At 51.0% G+C, this 18,124-nt stretch overlaps 1 protein-coding gene across 2 annotated transcripts in view; it reads right to left on the bottom strand.

Annotated features, from left to right (window-relative positions):
• The window catches only part of GUCY2D (guanylate cyclase 2D, retinal), a 71,993-nt gene extending 53,869 nt beyond the window's left edge, over window positions 1-18,124 (bottom strand). Inside the window, exons 1-2 of one of the 2 annotated variants that reach the window (XM_073326769.1) lie at window positions 18,047-18,124; window positions 16,518-16,582 (exon numbers count right to left, since the gene is read on the bottom strand). The gene's annotated coding sequence lies outside the window, so the exon portion shown is untranslated. The remainder of the gene's footprint in view (window positions 1-16,517; window positions 16,583-18,046) is intronic. The other variant, XM_073326770.1, reaches the window with a different exon arrangement.

The following is an 18,124-nucleotide window of genomic DNA, read 5'->3' as shown; positions in this document are numbered from 1 at the left end:
CAAAAATCCACAAGTGGGAACACTTATGTCCTACGTACTGTGAAGAGGATGATATTGCTGAATATCTGACTACCTTCGAAAGGCTGTGAAATCCCTGATAAGAGAGTTCCTACCCTGACTGTGAAATTAACTGATAAAGCTCGAAATGTGTTCAATGGAGTGTCTGTTGAAGATGCTTTAGACTATTGTAAATTTAAAGATACTGTTTTAGGAAGTTTTCAGATCACCCCTGACACATATAGAGTTAAATCTAGGAATCTTAAGAGGGACATTGGGATGAGTAATGAGGAATATGTGAACAAAATGAAAGATTTGTTGGGAAAATGGGTGAGGGGTAAAGAGGTGGCAAGTTTTGAGGGAACGTTGGATCTTGTTGCTCAAGAGCATTTCCTAGCACGCATCAGCCTGACGCGAAGCAGTGTCTGTGGGACAAAGGTGTCGAGTCTGTGGAGGATTTGGCTTTTTTATCTCATGCCTTGGAACAGACTCCAGCATCTATTGAGGGCAGGCCACAGAAAGAGGGGTTTAAAACGGGTGGGGAGGGAGGATCCCATTTTGCCCCTGGGAAAAGAGAAGGGGGTTGGGAGCCTAAACATTCCTCTAACCCTCATCCCAAAAAGCAGACGAGCCCAGGAGTTGCGATCAGTGTAATTCCACTGATCCCCTGGGGAATAAACGCCCTGGGTTAGGGGGAAGCAGACAACCACTAGCTCATGTTAGTTCTGTTGTCCTCAGCACAGAAACCCGCCAAGCAATTGAAACCGACCGTATTGGCTCTGGGAGGTTAGCCTCTGCAGAACCAGATATGGAGCATGTTACGGCTGTCCAAATTGACGGCAGGGAATACTTGGGCAGACGGATACAGGGGCCCAGATCTCTCTGGTTAAGCAGAGTGTGGTCCCAAAGGCCAGTACGTTGCCTGGCCAAATGGCAGAGATTGTGGGGGTGGGCGAAAGCAGATTCCTTGTACCACTAGCTAAAATCCATGTGGGGTGGGAAGGTTTGGAAAGTGTTCTGACTGGGGGGTCATAGAACACCTTCTGCTCCTTGGGAATGATTTTTTCCATGTAGCTCAGGTTAAAGTATTTGCCTGCAGCAGGAGGGAGTGGGACCGCCGAGGGAAAGGGGAAGGTCTCAGGAACTGCTGAGAGAATGGGAGAGAGTCTCCTTGATTCTTCTGCAGCCGAGGGAAGCCACATGCTTCCAGGTGGGAGGTTGGTTGAGACCAACTCCGGCACTGCAGCGGGAGGCACCACCATATCAGGAAGGGATGGGGGCGTAATGCCTGCCAGGGAGAGAACTGTCCAGGTTGTTAGCTGCCAGCAAGTTGCTGCTGAACCAGACAAACCCGGCTCTAGGGAGCAGAGAGAAGTGTGTCCCAGAGGAGAGCCCAGAGACAGGGCAGGGGATCTCAGAAACCACCAAGATGGGTGAGGATTCCTGTGACTCCATAACACAGGGAAGCAGGGTGCTTCCAAGTATGGGAGGGGCTGAGACGAGCTCCTTTCCAGCAGAAGGCAACATGCCCGCAGGGGCAGGGGCAGGAGAGGCGTGGTCTGTAATTAAGGAAACTGTCCCAGTTACTAGCTGGCAGAGTATTGCAGCTGAACAAGAGATAGATCTCTTCTTATGGAGCACAGAGAAATGTGTCCTAGGAGGGGGCCCAGAGGAGGAAACGGGGGAAGGAATAGTGGGGGTACGGGAATGTCTCCTCACTAGTCACTTAGGGCAGGATGCCCAGGGCACCAGGAGGCTGGGTCAGCGTCTGTGCACCCAGGCACTCAGCCTGTGACCCAGGGTTGGAGAGGGAACTGTGTCACTGACCTCCTGGAGGGGAGCAGTCACATCACTGGCTTCTCAGGGACAGAGAAAGGGGTGGCGGAGGGTACCCCAATCCAGGTCCCAGTTTTTCGGGATATTTCTGATAAGTTTTTGGAAAGTAACTGTCTCTTTACATCTACGTGCAGCTCCAATGCCTGTGACAGCTGGAAATTGTCAGGTGGCAGTTTATGAGAATGCAAATGGCCCAACTGACAGAGAAGGGGGTGTTTTCCCCTTCTCTGGTGAGAGACAGGGAGCAGTTATGGGAGAGCTTCTGGGAAAAGGTGCATCTGATCAAAGAGCAAATACACCTAGCCCAGAGAGCACCGATCACAGCCCTCTAGGGGGCAGGGGAGGACTCAGTGCTGGGAGTGGGAAACACAGGGTAACCACAAAAAGGGAGCTGGATTTTCTGTATATGTACAGTCCTGGGGTTGGGAGATCGCTCCCCAAAGGGCCAGCCAATGTGCAGGATCCCCCTGAACACCTATCTTGCCAGACCCTGAGGCACCAAAATGCCTGGAACATGATTAAATTAAGAGCCCACAGAGAGGGGAACACTGACAAGCCAGTGACTGATTACATGGGAGAGAGTCAAAGGACACCGTGGGTAATGAACAAACTAAGCTCAAACTATACTATCTGAACAGAGGGCGTGGTATCATAAAGATACTTGTAAATGCCCATCTGTGATAAAAATTTTGGTATTAATGTTAAGTTTTGGGGATAAGAATTTTGACACAGATGATAAACTTTATGACAATGCTACTTTTCAATGAATACCTGTAAACAGGTTTAAAGCTTATCACAGGAGAGGAACCATAAAAAACCTGGTTTGCTGTGTGAGAATGGGGAAACTGAGGCACACTGCCTCATGGCCTTAATGGCTGGATGCCAAGAGAACTATAACAAACTGACTTTGAGATAGTCAGTGACTAACCCTCTTGCAGTAAACCAGGAGGGGAGGTGTGATGCTCTGTACTTTGGGGGAACACCCAGCAAACCCATGTTCATCCTTGTAAAATGATTGTGTGGTATCCACTGCAAAGTTGGTCATGGCAGGCGTCTTCAGAAGGCTCAGGATGCACTGAGCACTGTGGTCATAGTGATGTTACAGTAATTGTTGTTACAGTAATGTTAAACTAATGTTATAGGTTATAATTTCATGTATATAGTTATGAGGCTGAAAGTGTGTCTTCGTGGCTTAAAATAAGCCCAGGCAAAAACTCACCAAGAGCAGAGGGGCAGTTCACACCTCATCAGGGCAGGTATGGGACAAACCCAGCCCAGCCTCACAGGAACAAAGGACACTGGCCTAGGCAACAACAAAGGATCTGTTGGACTCTCAAGTGAGTCACCCCCCTTCCTTTGGGCAGTTTGAGACTGCGATGAGGTAATGCTCACCTGACTCTGAAGGGGGTGGGGGGGCAGCAAAGCCAAGAGGGAAGAAAGAAAATGAGAAAAGGGAGAGATGTTTGCCATGCTCTCTGTCTTCGACCTACATCTACAGACATCACCACCAAGTGACTGAAGTGCTGATCAAAGGGGAGAGCCTGGCTGAAGAGCAACCAGCCAGCCTGTGGTGAGAAGCTTCTAAGTTTGTAAGGGCGCTGAAAGTTGTAAGATCAGCTTAGAAGGCGTTTTGCTTTTATTTCATTTGACCAGATCTGACTTCTTATGCTTTGACTTATAATCACTTAAAATCTATTTTTTGGAGTTAATAAATCTGTTTGTTTATTCTACCTGAAGCAGTGTGTTTGGTTTGAAGCATGTCAGAGACTCCCCTTGGGATAACAAGCTAGGTACATATCAATTTCTTTGTTAAATTGATGAACTCATATAAGCTTGCAGAGTCCAGTGGGCATAACTGGACACTGCAAGACGGAGGTTCCCAGGGTTGTGTCTGGGACTGGAGAGATTGGCTAATGTCATTTGGTTGCACAGTCCAAGGAGCAGCTGACATGCCAGAGGCCGTGTGTGACCAGGAGTGGGGGTTCTCACAGCAGAGCAGGGTCAGGCTGGCTCCCAGAGTCGAGGTTTGGAGAGGCCCAGCAGATCACGGGTCCAGATAACACCAAAGGGGAACGTCACAGGGGAACTGATGGATGGACAGAGAAAGGGGAGCGAGGGGGATGGACAGACGGACAGACAAAGAGGACTGAGGGGGTTGGATGGACGGAGGGATGGATGGATAGATGGATGGAGAAAGGGGTGGGAGGGTTGGATGGACGGATGGAAAAAGGGGAGTGAGGGGGATTGTTACCTATCAGCTCTGTGTTCTTGGGCAACCAGGGAGCAGTACCCAGCTTGTCTGACTCACCAAAGACCTTTCCCCCACTATCTCCCACCAGCCTCTGCTTGAACCAAAACCAATCAGAAGAAAGACGTACAAAAAGCAACAAAAAGGCGGTGGGAGACCTACCTAAAGCGCTGGGATAAGGGTGACAGGATTAAGGCAACTCCCCTCGCCTCATTTGCATGGAAGATGGGACAAGGAGGCATCCCCATTAGCTTACAGAATGGAGAACAGAGATTCCAAGGCAAGAACCGCAGGGAACTCTGGGACCAGAAAAGCAGGGAAGCACTGCAGGATGGGGGATCTCTGCTCCAGGTGCGAATAAGCCCATGCCTTCACACCCCCAGCTCAGTAGTTATCAGACCAATTCTAGTAATAAATCCTTTATAGATATCCAAAATAGTGAAGCTCCCTAATTGTATTGTGCGCTCCCTCCAAGGAACACTGCCCACAGCCAGGAACGATCAGCTCCCGCGGTCTAGCCTGAACAAAACAACTTTGGGATCCTCCCTTGAGCCATCAGTTTACCCACGAACAAATCTAGTGTTCTCCCTCGAACCATTGTTGTTTCCCTACAAAAACCCCGACCCACACTCCAGTAAGTGCTCCGATGCCTGGATCCAAAATCTGTGGCCGTTCCATTGGGACTTCATCTTCTCCTGACTGATCGTGCTGGGGGCTCTGCCTGACTCCAGCAGTCCAGACCCTCAGCTACCCTCCACCACCTGGGACCCCCCATCAATTCAAGCTTCACAGAGTGGCGAGAATCCATCTCTCTCTCTCCCCCCCGGCCATGGGTGTTTTTCGGTTTCCTCATTCGCTCTACAGCAACACTCCTCATACCTAAGCTAAAAGGGCCCTGCAGCGCCCAAAAATCCTGTGGAGTTTGCTCATCAAGTGGGTTACTACCAGAATGCGAAAATGGGGATAGGGACATGCTGAGCCAGGGGCCTATGAGGGTGACAGCTTGGCAGTACTGTTCAAGCCAGCCAGCTGAGTCCAGGGGTCAGCTTGGGAGTGCTGATTAACCCGGTCCTCTCAGAGGCACTCTGTTAATGTGTGTTCATCTAATTCTGGGGCTGGAAGAACGCAGTCCTGGGAAACCTAGGTCCTGGAGGATAGCTCCATTGGGAGGGTATTTGCAGCAGGGAGAAGTAGAGCTCCCTATGAGAACATAAGTGACACAAGCAGGACATTGATAGAAGTACAGAAATGCCCCCCACCCCCCAGAAGAATAACCCTAATAAATGAGCATACCCCAAAGTAACAGGCAAAACTGGTAATAAATTGGTGGAGAATGCGGGCAGCCCATGACCCTAATCACGTGTTACTTGTTGAGTAATTGCTGTAGAGTGGGGAAACCGAGGCACAGACCTGCGCAAACTCTCTCTTCCTTTTTCAGACTAAGCTCCTTTAGTGAGGTCTCTCTTTCTCTCTCATAGAATATTCTGTAACGTCCTGTAACTTTTAAGTTAAGAATCATGCTTAGAATAACTGGAGAACCGTGCAATAAGGAGTTAAAGAGTTGTGCCTTAAAAGTAAAGATTTTAGAGCAATACTCTGACTGCATGACAGGGCTTTTGGTAGGGATCATTAAGATAAGGGAAGTAGAGATGGCTGGAAAAAAAACCGCTTGGCTCCTCGTTTGAGTCAGGAGAAAAACAACAGGTTGGAGAGATGGGTAATCATAGAATATCAGGGTTGGAAGGGACCCCAGAAGGTCATCTAGTCCAACCCCCTGCTCGAAGCAGGACCAATTCCCAGTTAAATCATCCCAGCCAGGGCTTTGTCAAGCCTGACCTTAAAAACCTCTAAGGAAGGAGATTCCACTACCTCCTTAGGTAACGCATTCCAGTGTTTCACCACCCTCTTAGTGAAAAAGTTTTCCCTAATATCCAATCTAAACCTCCCCCACTGCAACTTGAGACCATTACTCCTCGTCCTCCTCGTAATGAAGAAGGGGAAATGCCCCTGGGAAAGGGGGGGCTTTAAGGGTGAGAATCCCCTGACCGAAGTGCGTCTGAGCTTTGAACAATGTTGCACAACCTTTAAGCGAGGGGGTAGCGCAAAGGATGCAGTGTCTGTATGGGCATTATTTTACGCATGTCTGGACAGGGTGGAAATGGTAAAGGGAAGGCAGGAACTGGAGCTGGAGAACAAGCAGTTACAACGGTGTTTGAACAAATGTGAGACAGACGGGTGCGAATTTATAACAGAAAAGCTTAAAATGGTGACTGTAGTTAGAAATATGCAAGACGAGGGAGACAAGGTGAACAGGAACGCAGGAAAGAGTTAACACACACACAAAAATTTTGTTAGAAGAAGCGAGAGCAGCAGCTCGCTTCCTTGTAGATGAGAATAAGGCAGCAGCAGGCCATCAGGAATGTGAGGCAGAGATTAGTAAATTGCGTGCCCAATTTAGTGGCCATAAATTCAGTTTATGGTCAGCTCCCAGACTGCGGCACTGGGCAGCGCAGTATGGGGAGGGGTGAGCAGCCTTCAGTGGAGAAAGAATAAGTTAAGGACTATTTAGAAAAGCTGGACGTGCACAAGTCCATGGGTCCAGATCTAATGCATCCGAGGGTGCTGAGGGAGTTGGCTGATTTAATTGCAGAGCCACTGGCTATTATCTTTGAAAATTCGTGGCAATTGAGGGAGGTCCCGGATGACGGGAAAAAGGCAAATGTAGTGTCCATCTTTAAAAAAGGGAAGAAAGAGAATCTGGGGAACTACAGACTGGTCAGCCGCACCTCAGTCCCCGGCAAAACCATGGAGCAGGTCCTCAAGGAATCCATTCTGAAGCACTTGGAGGAGAGGAAGGTGATCAGGAACAGTCAACATGGATTCACCAAGGGCAAGTCATGCCTCACCAACCTGATTGCCTTCTATGATGAGGCTTGACAAAGCCCTGGCTGGGATGATTTAATTGGGGATTGGTCCTGCTTTGAGCAGGGGGTTGGACTAGATGAGCTCCTGAGGTCCCTTCCAACCCTGATATTCTATGATTCTATGAGATAACTGGCTCTGTGGGTATGGGGAAAGGGGTGGATGTGATATACCTTGACTTTAGCAAAGCTTTTGACACAGTCTCCCACAGTATTCTTGCCAGCAAGTTAAAGAAGTATGGGCTGGATGAATGGACTACAAGGTGGATAGAAAGCTGGCTAGATCGTCGGGCTCAACGTCTAGTTGGCAGCCAGTATCAAGCCGAGTGCCCCAGGGGTCGGTCCTGGGGTCGGTTTCGTTCAATATCTTCAAAAATGATCTGGAGGATGGTGTGGATTGCACCCTCAACAAGTTCACAGATGACACTAAGTTGGGAGGAGAGGTAGATATGCTGGAGGGTAGGGATAGGGTCCTGAGGGACCTAGACAAATTAGAGGATTGGGCCAAAAGAAATCTGATGAGGTTCAACAAGGACAAGTGCAGAGTCCTGCACTTAGGACGGAAGAATCCCAGGCACCGCTACAGGCTGGGGACCGACTGGCTAAGCGGCAGTTCTGCAGAAAAGGACCTGGGGGTTACAGCAGACGAGAAGCTGGCTAGGAGTCAGCGATATGCCCTTGTTGCCAAGACGACCCAACGGCATATTGGGCTGTATTAGTAGGAGCATGGCCAGCAGATGGAGGGACGTGATTATTCCCTTCTATTCGGCACTGGTTAGGCCACACCTGGAGTATTGCGTCCAGTTTTGGTCCCCCCACTACAGAAGGGATGTGGATAAATTGGAAAGAGTCCAGCGGAGGGCAACAAAAATTATTAGGGGGCCGGGGCACATGACTTACGAGGAGAGGCTGAGGGAACTGGGCTTGTTTAGTCTGCAGAAGAGAAGAGTGAGGGGGGATTTGATAGCTGCCTTCAGCTACCTGAAGGGGGGTCCCAAAGAGGATGGAGCTTGGCTGTTCTCAGTGGTGGCAGATGACAGAACAAGGAGCAATGATCTCAAGTTGCAGTGGGGGAGGTCCTAGGTTGGATATTAGGAAACATTATTTCACTGGGAGGGTGGTGAAGCACTGGAATGGGTTCTCCAGGGAGGTGGTGGAATCTCCATCCTTAGACAAAGCCCTGGCTGGGATGATTTAGTTGGGGTTGGTCCCGCTTTGAGCAGGGGGTTGGACTAGACACCTCCTGAGGTCCCTTCCGACCCGGATATTCTATGAAGAGCAGAAGCCAGGAGAGGCTGCTGCAGCTTACCTAATTTGAAAGAAGATGCTGGCAGCTCTCTCGAATTCATTACCCCAGCCAGAAGAGAATGGGATTATCACTTCCCATTATCAGGGACCCAAACTAGTACAGAGCACTTACTCGGGACTAAATTCTGAGACAAAAAGGACCATGGGGGCTGTGGGTCTAGAACACTTAACCTGGAATGAACTAGTGGCAAAAATCAAACAGACAGGGGATTTGCTGCGAGAGGCGGGCATCTTAAAAAGATAAATCAGCAAAAAGACTACCTCAGAGCCAGTACAGGCTATTACATTTGTGAATGATGGTCCTCACTCTGCCAGTCGACCCACTGCCCCAGTACGGAGTGCATCCCCCAAGCCCACTCCCTGTCTAAAGCCACATCCCTGCCCCCTCTTCTGAGTGGAGACTCTCGAGGGAGTCGGCGGAGCAGGAGGGGTGCCCAGGTCCCTGCGAGCCTCCTCAGCTGTTCGCAAGACTTCACTGCGACGTGTGGGGCAGACCCACGGTGAGGGCTACAGGGATATTTGCCCAAGTGCTAGTGGACACCGGAGCATCCGTAAATATTCGAAGTCCTTGGTGGCTCTCCAGAGGGAGACCCTGGATAAAAGGAAAAAACCGGGGACACCTGGGTGACTCACACAAAGGGGCATCAGAAAAATCACTCAGAGGAAGCAAGTGGACCAACCAAGCTGATGGCTTTAGCCAAAGCTACTGCTGCTGCTAAAAACCACACCAGAGCCACAGACCAGGTCTAACAAACAGAAGCAGTAACTACCCGGGGGAAACGTTGTCCCGGCTCTCTGCTGAACCTGTGATCCCGCTGAACCTCTGGAGGTGCTTGCCAACTGGAGTCCAGGATGTAGAATTGCTGGGCCACATTCATGGATTCTGTGGAAATGGGAACAACCCCCTGGCCCTGCAGCATCGCTACCAGTTCTAAGCTGTCGGCAACTCCTCGGGTTGCTCCCGGGAAAGCGTTGCCAATTGCACGCAGAATTGCTCAAGTTTTGTTAGGAAACTAAGACCACGCCAGACTCCATCCCATTCTTCTCTAAGCCGGTGTGGTCACCATTAAACGCAACCAGTGACAGCCTCCCGGGTGACAGAAGGTGCAGGATAGTCCTGGTTTCCTCCACTGTTTGGGCAGCTGTGATGGGTTCGGTCACAGAGACCCGCTTGGGACTGTCACCTGACATGCTGGAATTACCTCAGAGCCCGTTTTCCCTGCCAGCTCGGGACTCCAGAACCCTGCCTTGTTGAGCCAGACACGCCAGCCTGCTGCAACCCAGACCCAGGGTTTGGTCCACACCTCCAGAGCTGCAGACTTTACCTAAAAACAGCTCAGCAGGTCACCTGTCTCCAGCACCCAGACACCCAGTTCCCAATGGGATCCAAACCCCAAATAAATCTGTTTTACTCAGTACAAAGCGTATACAGGGTAAACTCATAAACGGTTCGCCCTCTATAACACAGAGAGAGAGAGAGAGAGATCTGTACAGCTGTTTGCTCCCCCATCACTTACTCTGGGTTCATTAATAAACAAAAGCGATTTTATTAAGCATAAAAAGTAGGATTTAAGTGGTTTCAAGTACTAACAGAACAAAGTCAGTCACCAAGCAAAATAAAGCAGAAACATGCAAGTCTAAGCCTAATACGTTAAGAAACTGTTTACAGGTAAAATCTCACCCTCAGAGATCTTCCAATAAGCTTCTTTCACAGACTAGACTCCTTCCGAGTCTGGACCCAATCCTTTCCCCTGGTACCGTCCTTGTTAGTTCCAGCAGGTATCTTAGGTGGAAAGCAGGGGTGTTCTCATGACTGGGACCCCGCCCGTATTTTTCCACCCCCTTTAGTATCTTTGGCACAAGGTGGGAATTTTTTGTCTCTCTCTAGGTTCCCACCCCCTACTTCTAAATGGAAAAGCACCAGGTTTAAGATGGATTGCAGTATCACGTGACATGGTCACATGTCACTAACACCTCATTCTTCCTACCCAGGAAGGTTTGCAAGTAAACAGAGCTATTTACAACCAATTGTCCTAGTCAGTGGGAGCCATCAAGATTCCACACCACCATTAATGGCCCACACTTTGCATAATTACAATAGGACCGCAGAGTAATACTTCATATTCCTAGTTTCAAATACAAGAGTGATACATTCATACAAACAGGATGAACACGCTCAGTAGATAAGCTTTGCAATGATACCTTACAAGAGACCTTTTGCTTAAAGCATATTCTAGTTACATCATATTCACACTCATAAGCATATTTCCATAAAACATTATGGAGTGCAACGTCACAAGAGCAACCATGTCCCTACGTGTCGTCATTAGCGTCGGAACCCAGACACCTCCGTTACCCAGAGATGAACTGTAGCTCTCTCTGATCATGCCAGCAGGCAAGAATATCACACGGTTCCTCGTAAACTGGGAGCCGCCGAACAGGACTTGATTCAGCAAGGTCCCCCAGACTGGGTAGTTCCATTAAAGGGCATACATTGCGACAAGCTCATGCCAACAATTTGGTTTAAATTCTATGGGCACGTTGCCATTTCGGAGGGATTCCATGAGCCCGGATTGTATAGAATGGAACTGGGCCAGCAACAAAAAACAGTTTTAAATTTTGATTCTCTGATCACAAACCTCGCTCCCCTCCGATGTTTAAGAGCCCCAATTTCAGGACCCCGTGTGTTGAAACTGGATCAACAAGAAGATTTGGTTCTTCAATCTCAGACTTCTCTGAAGGAGGTTCAAATCCACTTTGAAGGCATGAATATCTCTCACATAGCACCTGTATGCGCTCCCTAGACTGGAACTAGCCATAAGGGTTGGGATGAATGGGTAAGAATGTGGCAAGGGGCCGACCATGTAAACAGAGTAAAAAAGGGAATCAAGTGATTGGATTGCACCTGTAGGAACAGGAATCTCTTTGGTTGATGCCACATAGAAGTTCTGGCTAATAAACTATCATATGCCACCAAAACTATAGAGAAGATGGGAACTCCATTAACAGCATCTTTGAAACAGTTAAGTAAGGAAGAGCAGTTAATCAGTAAGGTATTTCCCGGGTGGGAAAGACGCATAGAAAAAGATGAAGAGTTAATGATGTCTGGTGTACAGTCCCTCCAGAATAATGTCTCATTGACCTCAGCATGGGACAAGCTCAGGTTTTCACCCAAAACGTAGTCATGGGAATAATTCGGCAAGCCATAGCAGGACAAATTCCCTTGGAGGCAATCAACTTGATTCGGCCCCATGTGACGGAGGAAGAATTAGTCCTCCGGCCCGGGGGGAAGACTAGTTAACGCTTCGTACAATCACCACCAGCAAAGCTTGCAGTTATTCCTGATAACTGGGGCAGGCAAAGAAATTAGAGTAATCCACCCAGTAGGCCCACTGGGATTACAGATGAACGATAACTCAGCAATGGACTCCAGAGATCCTAGCACGTGGGCCTGGCAGACAGAATAATGTGTGGAACACAGTAAATGTAAAGGGGTGGTGGAGAAAAGAAGGTTTGGGCTCTATCTGTGAAAACCAAGCATTGGAGGAACAGGACAAATGCTTCTTTTGGTCCTGCTTCGAGCAGGGGGTTGGACTAGATGACCTTCTGGGGTCCCTTCCAACCCTGATATTCTATGATTCTTCCCACAACCTGGGAATAAGTCTCACGGCTCCTTCGATGGTATCCAGGAAGAGGGGTCTGTTATTGTCTAGTGGGTAAAGCTTGTGTGTGAGTAAGAACGAGACGCAATATTGGATCAATTAACGGACACTGTAATCAACCCACGGGGCCGTACGTTAATCGCTGTTTCTGTAACACCATTGTTAGTTGTGATGTTAAATTTCCTGTGCCTACATGGACTGTTCAACATTTGAAAGCCTATCCTGAGCTCCCCAAGGGGGTTCCCCCATTTCACTGGGAATGGGTCTCACAGCCATTCACGGACGATTAACTCATCCCTCTTTACAAGCTGAGCTGCAAAGGCTCAGAACTTTGGGAGAGAAAAGGCAAACTCGAGATTCACCACCACAACCGGGAGATCTCTAGGTTGGCAGCTACAGTTAAAAACATGGGCCACCACTCCTTGGGGGAGACTTTGCTTGGGTGGGGCCCCAGAGAAACAGCTCTTTTAAATATCATGCTTCACCCCACTGTGGACGGAGGGAGAAAGGGGCATGAGGGGGACGGGCGGATGGAAAAGGGGGAGTAAGGGGGTCGGGCGGATGGACAGACAGAAGGAGAAGGGGGAGTGAGGGGGATGGATGGACGGATGGAGAAAGATGAGTGAGGGGAATGGATGGATGGATGGAGAAAGGGACATGAGGGGGATGAATGGATGGACTGATGGACGGAGAATGGGGCGTGAAGGGGATGAATGAATGGACAGACATACAGATGGAGAAAAGACAGCTGTACAGCTACAGGGTGATGGATGGGGATGGACGGGACCCACTGGGGCACGCAGCCCACCGCCCCCCCCCCCCCCGAGTCACCCCCAGCTCCTTCTATCTGATCCCTGCTCACAGCTGGGCCTGTGCAGAACCAGCCCCCGGGGTGCTCCCTGCCACAGGCAAAGAGGAGAGCCCCTTCCCCAGCTGCCTCCCTCCCCCACTGCCCCGTTCAGCTGCCATGCCCATCTCCAGCCTTGGTCAGCACTGAGCGCAGGCCCCCTCACTCCCACTGGCTGCCCCCCAGCAGGGTCCCGTGGGTCCAGGCAGTGTGTGCGGGGGGGGCTGCCCGAAATTACCGTGGAGCGCATAGGGGCTGGGCTGCCCCCACCCTGCAGTGGGGCCAGGGGAGGTCCAGAGGCACCCCCAGAGGTTAAGGGGAGGGAGATTGCCAGCAGCGAGGTGTTCTCGTCCCGTGGCAGCTCGGACCTCGGCCAGCAACACACTGACTGTGGCTCTGTACAGCCCCCGGTACTAACACGCCATGCGAGTCAACCCTTAACCCATCGAAGCGATTAGCCCACCCGGAGGCTCTCAGTTGACAGGGAAAGGAGCGGGCCGAATGGTGAGCTGTTCTGGGTACAGGTGCCCAGCTGTTCCGACAGCATCAGCCAGGTCATAAGCCGAGCGGGAGAAGACTGTCTCAACCCACCCCCCACAAAAAAATGCCCTACATGAAAGGAGCTTAGTGTAACTATAGCTAGGAACAGAGAATGCTGGCCAGACCTCCAGGCTGGGGGACTCCCTTCTGGGGAGCAGGGACTCGGGAAAACATTCAGGGGTTGGTGGAGGAGAATCGGCTGAATGCGAGCTCCCGGCGCGACGCTGCGGCCCAAAGAGATAACGTGACCCTGCGGTGTATAAACTAGGGAATCTGGAGTAGGAGCAGAGAGGTGACTTTACATCTGGATTTGGCCCTGGTGCGGCCACCGCCGGGATCCTGTGTCCGGATCTGGTGGCCCCAATTCAAGGAGGAAGTGGCTAATTTGCGGAGGGGATCAAAGAAGTTCCACGAGAATGATTCAAGGGTTAGAAAACCGGCCTTATTCATGATAAGCTCCAGGTGCATGTTCCAGCTATTTAGCTTACAGAGACTTTTATAGGGTGACTTGACCCCAGTTTGCGGGGGGGACACATTTAATCTAGCCGAGAAAGGTTGGTAGATCATGGTCCAACACCTGGGAGTTGAAGCTAGACAAATTCAGATGGGAAATAAGGTGTAAATTTTTAACTGTGACTGAGAGTAATTAACTCCTGGGGAGAATTTGCCAAGGGTCCCAGCGGATTCTTCATCATTGGCACTTGTTTTGAATCCAGATTGGCTGTTTTTTCTAGAAGATCTGCTCTGGGAATTATCAGGGGGCTGTTCTCTGGCCTGCATCCTGGCCTTGAAGTCGACGAGCAACGGGTCACTCTTCTGCCAGTGAGGCGAAATATCCGGAGAAGTGACAGACCAGCGTGTTGCCAGGCTGCCGAGGCATCTGACTCAAGCATCTTGGTCAACCACAGGCCTTGCGCTCAACGGGACGGCATTTCTCCATTAGGGGTGGGATGCGACCGCTTTTGAACGCCGCACCCAACCTCCTCCAAAATTTCAGGGACTCTTCCAGGCTTCCCTGGGCAGAATTAATGTTGATCAATGCAAATTAATGCACATTGGAAAACATAATCCCAACTATACTGATAAAATGATGGGGTCTAAATTAGCTGATAACACTCAAGGAAGAGATCTTGGAGTCATTGTGGATAGTTCTCTGAGATCATCCACTCAATGTGCAGCAGCAGTCAAAGAAGCCAGCCGAACGTTGGGAATCATTAGGAAAGGGATGGATAATAAGACAGAAAATATCATGTTGCCTCTATGTAAATCCATGGTACGTCCACACCTTGAATACTGCGTGCAGATGTGGTCACCCCATCTCAAAAAAAGATATATTGGAATTGGAAAAGGTTCAGAGAAGTGCAACAAAAATGATTAGGGGTCCTCTTCTGTATGAGGAGAGATGAATAAGACTAGAACTTTCCATCTTGGAAAAGAGGTGACTACGGGGGGGAGAGGGGGAAATATGACAGAAATTATAAAATCATGACTGGTGTGGAGAAAGTAAATAAGTGTTATTTATTCCTTCTCATAACACAAGAACTAGGGGTCACCCAATGAAATTAATGGGCAGCAGGTTTAAAACAAGCAAAAGGAAGTATTTCTTCACACAACACACAGTCAACCTGTGGAACTCCTTGCCAGAGGATGTTGGGAAGGCCAAGACTATAACAGGGTTCAAAAAAGAACTAGATACTTTCATGGAGGATGGGTCCACCAGTGGCTATTAGCCGGGCTGGGCAGGGATGGCGTCCCTAGCTCTGTTTGCCAGAAGCTGGGAATGGACGATAGGGGATGGATCACTTGATGATGACCTGTTCCGTTCATTCCATCTGAAGCACCTCACATTGGCCACTGTTGGTAGACAGGACATTGGGCTAGATGGACCTTGGTCTGACCCAGTATGGCTGTTCTTATGTTCTTAATCCTATTCATTTGGGGGAAAATTGGAAGGGGGAATGGTGGGAAAACGGGGGACATGCCAAGCCGCTGACAGCCGGTTAGGGCAGCCCCGACTTCCGACACCTCTACAGTTGTCTACAGCTCAAAGCACCGGTCGATGGCCACCATTAACGTCTCCCAGCACCAATTCACCCCCCAGCTCGGCTCCGCCTGGCCCTCCTGAACGACTCTTCTCCCAGAGAGGAACTAACTCGCGCTGGGTGAATAATGGAGAGGAAAGAGGTGAGCACGCTCAGGAAGCCCGGCTGCAGATGGACGCAAAATTAGCGCCCAAGCCCCCGTCAATCCTGCCCAAAGGGCGGACGCGTGATACCAATGCAGCAAAAAGAAACGCTCAGGCGAACCCCGGGGACTGAGATGAGACAGACGCACAGAACCCAACTGGCTGATGCACCGCTATCTATTGGGCATTCAGGGCATGGGACCGGGCAGCCACGGTAGGGCCAATCGCATCACCGCATAGTTCTTGTGGAGCCACAGGAAGTCCCGCCTCGGAAGTCCAGACTGACAGCTTTCCTCGCAGCCCCTGATTGATCCCGGCCCCCTCTATCTGCCCCAGCCATGACACGAGGTTGCAAGGACTCCCTCGGCTTTACGCAAGGGGAGAAAGCAAAATCGCAGCCAAAGCTAAACGAAAACCGAACGCTGGCATGACCCGAACGCCGCTGCGACAGTGCAGATTGCATGGAAACGTTTCCTGGCGGAAACTGCCAATAGTACAGACGCCACCGCTCACAGCTCCTGGCACGACACCCGGGCCAAACAATTCACACAACAGACCCACAAGCAAGACCAAAAGACGCCTCCAGAGCCGACGAGGCACCGTGGCCTCCTGCCGCAAAGCGGCTAAAAGATCACCCCCACGTATTTGAAGGGCTGTGATGTCTACCGGACATGATCCACCCAGAAATAGATCAAAGAGGTCAGCCAGGATGGCGCCTGGCAATTACAAGCAGGGATTTCAGCCTAATTTCAGTACCAGGGAAATTGGTAAAACTCTAGTAAAGAGCCAAATGATCAGATGCAGAAATGAACACGATTTGTTGCGGGGGAAGAGTCAACGTGGTTTTTGTAAAGGAAAATCACGCCTCGCCAATCTACTAGAATTCTTTGAGGGGGTCGACACACATGTCGGGGGGGGCCCAGTGGTTATAGTGTGCTTAGATTTTCAGAAAGCCGTCAACAAGGTGCCTCACCAAAGGCTCTTACGCAAAGTAAGCTGTCGTGCGAGAAGAGGGAAGGTCCTCTCATGGATCGGTAACTGGTTAAAAGACAGGAAACAAAGGGTGGGAATAAATGGTCAGTTTTCTGAATGGAGAGAGGTAAATAGTGGTGTTCGCCCGCAAAAAAAAAAAAAAATCCACCCAGTTCCAGTTCACAGGATTAGGGACCGGTACCAGACTGGCCTAGATACACACACACACAAAGCAGCCTACATCCCATGCAGGGGACCATCCCCCCTTTCCCCGGCGTACAATCCCCCCAGTACTCCGGTAGCCGATTGGCTGATGCTGCTCCTCCACACACACACCACGTTACTCTGAAAGCAAATGGGAGAGTGGGATACATAGGGGGTATCTCTGGTCTGGGGCCCATGGCTAGCATACCCTCCCCCCCACCCCAAGGGCCGGAGCAATGCAGGCTTGTGGGGCAGGCCCAGAGACCCTACAATAACATACTGAGGGGACCAGCGCCACCAGAGACCCTACAAAAACACCACCACCACCACCACACACACGCAGGCCCAGAGACCCTACAATAACACAGCCGCACACGCAGGCCCAGGACCCCCAGAGACCCTACAATAACACAGCCGCACACGCAGGCCCAGGACCCCCAGAGACCCTACAATAACACACTCGCAGACGCAGCCACCGTGCCCCCGGAGACCCCACAACACACACACCAGCTCACACAGCCCCAGCGACCCCAGAGACCCTACAATAACACCCCCCATACATCCCATCCCCCATCCCTCCAGCCATCCCCCCCATATACCCCATCCCTCCTCTTTCACCCCTATCTGCTTCCCCCCCATACACTCCATCCTGCCCAGGCCAGGGCAGGCCCCCAGCTCTCTCCACCAGTGGGCAGGCCGGCTGTGTTATTAATTGGCTTTAACATTTAACCCTGCGCTTCCCAGGCCACACTCACCCACACCCCCCAGGGGCCCAGCAGAGCCGCTTATCGAGACGGACAGGTGTGAGCCGGCCTAATCCCCCCACCGCTGGCAGCCAGCTCCCTCCACCCACTGGCAGGGCAGGATCGGCCCCTGTCCTCTATCCCCCGCCCCCCCACAAACTCTGCGCCCACCCCCTGGGGCAGACAGCTCCCCACTGCACCCCCTGTGTCTCCTAGCTCCAAGCCCCTTCTCTGCTGCCCCCCCTCTGGGAAGTTAGACTGTGCCCCCCCCTTGAAGTGTGTTGGGGGGCTCTCCGCCCAGGCTGGCACCCAGAGCACTCGACAGGCACAAGAAGCAGGGATGCCCCCCTCTCCAAATCTTGTTTTCTACTGGGGGAAACTGGCAAAACCAGCGAATAACCAGAATTCACCCAGCAAGTAACTGAAAAGGACCCAGGAGTCCTGGCTCCCAGCCCCCTGCCCCGCTCTTACCACTAGACCCCAATGCCCTCCCAGAGCCAGGGAGAGAACCCAGGAGTCCTGGCTCCCAGCCCCACCCCACTCCAACCCAACACACCCCAGAGTCCTCGCCCCAGTCCCTTACCTGGCTCTGTGGTCCGGGCGACTCACGGACGCTGTCCGAAATATTCCAGGCCCCGGACGGGGCTGTTGGGGGAGAATC

This window comes from Lepidochelys kempii, chromosome 28, assembly GCF_965140265.1.
Source record: "Lepidochelys kempii isolate rLepKem1 chromosome 28, rLepKem1.hap2, whole genome shotgun sequence".
In the NCBI taxonomy this organism is placed as follows: Eukaryota; Metazoa; Chordata; order Testudines; family Cheloniidae; genus Lepidochelys; species Lepidochelys kempii.
The sequence above is the reverse complement of the archived record's forward strand: the minus strand, read 5'-3'. Positions and strand labels throughout refer to the sequence as shown.